Source organism: Pezoporus wallicus, unplaced genomic scaffold (assembly GCF_028554395.1).
Source record: "Pezoporus wallicus isolate ANWC-B61680 ecotype Strahan unplaced genomic scaffold, APGP_CSIRO_Pwel_v1 contig_10380, whole genome shotgun sequence".
NCBI lineage: Eukaryota > Metazoa > Chordata > Aves > Psittaciformes > Psittacidae > Pezoporus > Pezoporus wallicus.
In genome coordinates, this window is record NW_026635718.1 from 92,441 (window position 1) to 97,289 (window position 4,849).

Consider the following 4,849-nt stretch of genomic DNA (forward strand, 5'->3'; position numbering starts at 1 on the left):
AAGGCTGCACAGGGTAACACAAACATCACTTCTACTACAAGAGCTATGCCCTGCATTCTAGGCAGAGAGAGTGGGAATTCCATCATCCTCAGCAATGGCCTACTTCTGCTTCCAGCAAAGGCACCAGGAGTTTCAGCTCTTGAGGTCAGCAAGACCCATAAACCTTCTGTGCAAGACACTGCCTGAGAGGAGGGGAAGCACATCCCACCACCAGCACAGACACATGGAAGCTCCTCAGGCAATAATTTACTTCAGTTTAAACGACCTGAGTCAGCAGGGAACGTATGGGTGCTGAGGATGGAACCCACGTGGTGTTAAATCAGCAGTGCTCTTGGCTCACTTCTCATGCCGCTGGGGAGGCAGTGGGAGGCACTGCTCACCTCAGGATGTGTCTGTCACAAACACGGAGGAGTGAAGGGCCAAGACGGCTTTGTGCACCTCCACAGCCAGTTCCCTTTCAGCTCTCACGCCTGGGCTCCCCGTGCTGCAGCTCAGGCTCCTGGCAAGCACAGGCCTGATCTGGGTACCCTGCATTTAGAAACTACCCCATTAAAGTGGCATCAGGGAGCTCCACAAACACACTTTATCAAAGCACAATACTTTTATCAACACATCAGCAAGCCTTGAGCCATGGCACAGCGTTCTTTCCATGGCTCCCAACTCCACCTCATGCTTGAGCTCAGTCCTGGGTTGGTTCCAAGCAGTCTGACTAAGACAGCTTATCTACCCCGTTGTTCACATACCAAAGATTCCCAGCGCCTCACTCCTCTGCTCTGTGGATGTAACCCAACGCGAGGCAGTGCCAGCCCACCTTCATCAGAGCACAGACAGACACATACCATCCATCCTCACATCTGGCCCAGGGGGAATTGCTTAACAATTTGTTAGAACCTGGGAATAACCTGGTGAGAGCCAGCCTGCAGTTACCAAGAGCACATCATGCCAGCTTGTTTCTATTGTAAGTCTTTGATCCAAAGGGGAGAAGGAGAATGTATATCTTAGTCATAGTGAGAACTTTGATGTTGTGCCTCACACCTTCCTCTTAACTAAACATATAGCTTAGCCAAAACAACTGCAAGTTTGGTGTAAAGATACATCCAAAACTACAAACACTACCCAACAGAGCTGATTCACTGGAAGGATTTGTAACTCTGTAGAGGTCTACGATGCGTCCACAGTAACAAGTAATTTCACTACTGGGTCACATGTGTAATGCAGAATAGGCATATTACATCTACAAACAGCAGCAAAGTGGAGTATCAAGTATTGTGGACTATGGAATTAAAAAAACACAGAGAAATTTGGAAGTGGAGGGTTGTTTTTTTCTTCCCTGAAATAATGCCATTCCAATTAAAATTAGCCTGGAAGCTGGGAATGGCTAATGCATTTCAAACCAACCTTTCAGAATTCCTTTCTCAGTTTATTTAGCTGGATACTTGTTCCCAACTTCCACAGCTTCAGACACTGCAAAGCATCAGCATGGATTTACACCCGCACGGAAGCAGGTCTCCATGCATTAACTGATGGTCAGGTTGCCAAAGTGATCAGCTGTAACCCATGTGCCAATATCCTTCCTCCAGCCTCACTGGTATTTGCCAACCACATCATTGTTCTTTAAGGATATAGAAACCACTGCATCTACATGACAATCCCACTGGCAGCAGAGTCAATGTCAACACGTGGAAGAATAAATGATACACCTGACAACTTCCAAATTTTATCAAACTCCACAAGAGAGGTTTCTGTTAAACCCCACCAGCTGAAAGGAGCAGTTTTCCTTTTGCAGGGGCAATATGCTAAACCTCCAAGTTTATGGAGAGCTCATGGCTTGAAGCTGAAACAAGTACAAAACCCCACACATTTACTATGGTTAAGTATGCGTCAGAAATGTTGTCAACTTGGAGAGCCCAATATCTGCTTCGAGGTTGATAATAATGAAATGACAACAACCAGATGTTTAGAGAAACTGTAAAGGGAAACCTCAGCTGGGACTTGACAAGACAAACAAACCAATGATTCAAAAGACAGCTATTTTTATAGCCGCAACAGCTTCCTGCAGAGAAACAGCTTGATCCTGGGCCAGCTCCCAGAGTCCTGGAGGCCTCTAAGTCTAATTTTATGGAGACCTCCCTTGAGCAGGTTACCTCTGCAGTGGCAGGTTATTTGCAGGTAATACTGTCATTCTTTCTTATCACCTGCAAGTGAAAACTGGCTATGGCTCAACAGCTTTTTAAGGAAAGGAACCCACTCTTCAGCTGTATCTCCACTGCTCTGTTAGGCTCTCTGAAAAATACTGGTTAGAGACCCCTATTAGCCAGGCCATAACGTGCTTTAGTATCCCCTCAAGCTTGGATGCCCTTCACAAAGACATGAGCAGGGTTTGATCTGCCTCAGATCAAAAAAGAGAGAGAACTCACCAATGGTGATGTGATTTAAACCAGCTGCACTCTCCTGTCATTAACTGCATCTGAACTAGGTATCTGTAGAGCACTGGAGAAAGAGAAAAGCACCTGGTGAAGTTTTATGGCTTCTTTTCAAGACAAAAAAACAAACTTTGCTTTTTACCTTAAGTCTCAGAAACGCTGCATTTGCCCTGTTGCATTTGCAGGGAGGGAAGAAATCAAGTTTGGGATTAGCAGGTGGTAATTTTGTTAGGAATATAAAACTTCATGGGTAAACCCTTGCTGCTGTCCACATCTGAATTCTTCTTCCAAACCCGAGTTGTCCCAGACAATGCTGCTGTGGCTGCTCTTTGCCCCTTCCCTTAAGGAAAAAAATCACTTTCTATAGCTCCTGCTTCCAGATTATATTTTTTTGGTGGTGGTGGCTTTGAAAAAGCAAGTGAAAATTCCTATCATTATATTAAGTAATTAAACAATCCTCTATCTAAGGCAGAGGCTGCAGAGTGCAATCAGGAATACAAAGCCTAACGAGGGACAATGGTGTTTGTTATTCTTATCAGTGGCATAACCACAGAAGAGAATGCAGCCCTTCGTATTGCACATGTACATGATTTACAGGTGACAGAGTGTTAAGTGAAAGCACTTCCCTCCACCATGAGGTGAAGCAGCCTGGAGCAATGTGTAAACCAGGAAGAGTGCCTGGTACCTCCTGAAGACCATCAGGAGAAAATTAATGGGCTTGTTTAATGAAGCACAGAATAATAAATTACATTCCAGCAACACGTGGAGATCACAGCAAGGGGCTCCATTTGGGAAGCACTGCTTGGGAAGCACACTGCTCACCAAATTCATGAGTGTCTTCAAAATAAAGCAACATCTCAACGTATGCTGAAGACATAAATGTTAACAGGGCTCTGAAATGCATCCCTATTTTTTGTTACCTATGTTTACTACTGATACAAAGCATGTTGTCTGTCCTAACCACACAAGCTGCAGCACTCAGGCTGCACTGTGCAGTTACAGCTCTATGTTTCAGCATTCCTGAATTACCCGCAATAATAAGCTCATCATTAAAGATATAATCACAGTAATAAGTTCATTATCAAAGATACTGCCCATTTGACTTTATGCTAGTGGAGAATGTTGATGATACGTTGGCTTGACAGTGCAGGAACTCCGATGGCACTGAGCCAGTGATGTACTTAAGCAAATGCATAACGTGAAGCATTTATAGAGCAACGCTGATTGTATTTGGATCACTTTAAATAAGACACTGGCTTCAGCACCCACTGAAGCAAAGCCCTCACACCTCGCACTCGCCGCCGTCCCGACTTCCAGGAACCTCCACAGCTTTATGGGAATTTAATCCTCAGCCTCCTCCTTGAGGCCATCCCCGAGGGATGCAACTTGTGCCAGCTTCTGAGAGGAGTCTGACAGAAGGGACATAAACCACAGAGATAAAGAATAGCTCCATCGAGTGTCTCTGCCACCAGTAAATGTACCTTCGGATTGTTCGGAGCCCCTGAGACACGCGGGAACGCTGCTGGCTTCAAACATAGATGGTGGGTTTCAGTCCCACAACCACACCAGCAGCGCGACCGGGCACAAAACATTAAAGACAACCAGGCAAAGGCGGCACACGCTTGGCTCCTGACAGCACCGTGTCAGGCACAGGAACAGCCCTGCAAGCAAGCCATCGGCTCCTCATTACACCAGCAGCGCCACTATCTCTACCTACACTCACAGACGGCAGCCGAGACCGCGCAGCACCATCAGCCCACGGCCCTGGCGAGCCCAAGGCACAGGGAACGCTACCGGCGGGGGCGACTGCAAAAGGCACAGAGAAGCCGAGGAGAACGCCTGAGGCGGGACTCGCAGGGGCTGGAGAGCAGCGCTAGGGCCAACCGCAGCCCCCCGCCTGCCCACGGCGCGCAGGACCCAGGCCTCCCCCGCGGCCCGGCTGCGGGACAGCCCTGACAGGAGGTCGGCGAGGTAGGCGGCGGTAGGGGCCGCCCAGCAGCCGCAGAGCCCCGGGCGGCACCGGGACCCCCCCCTCTCCCCGGCCCGGCCGTGGCCCCAGCCCCGGAGCAACCGCGCTCCGGCTCCCGACGAACTTCATCAGGGCCAAGGCCGCGGCCTCCCGCTGACGTCACCGCGCCGAGGGCCAATCCCCGCGCCGCCCCGCGGCCCAGAAGGAAATGACGTCACCGTATCCCTCCGCCGGCCAGGTCCCCTTTTTGTGTGTGTGTGTGTGTGGCTGCGGCGCGGCACGCGTGTATCCTCCCGCCGGGCGCGCTTTTTTCTTCTCCCCTCGCTGGGGCGCGGGGGGAGGCTGGGAGGGAGCCGGGCGCAGCTGCGCGGAGGGAAGCGGGAGCACGGAGCGGTCCCGTCACGCTCCTCCCGCCGCGGGGGCCGCGCTCGGGGCCCCCGGGCTGATGCCGCCCGCC

The 4,849-nt window shown here is 50.1% G+C and overlaps 1 protein-coding gene across 1 annotated transcript in view; it reads right to left on the bottom strand.

Moving 5' to 3' along the window:
* Positions 1-3,369, bottom strand: part of LOC130593080 (methanethiol oxidase-like) — a 35,027-nt gene extending 31,658 nt beyond the window's left edge. Inside the window, exon 1 of the mRNA XM_057397956.1 lies at positions 2,418-3,369. The gene's annotated coding sequence lies outside the window, so the exon portion shown is untranslated. The remainder of the gene's footprint in view (positions 1-2,417) is intronic.
* Positions 3,370-4,849: the final 1,480 nt, after the last annotated feature.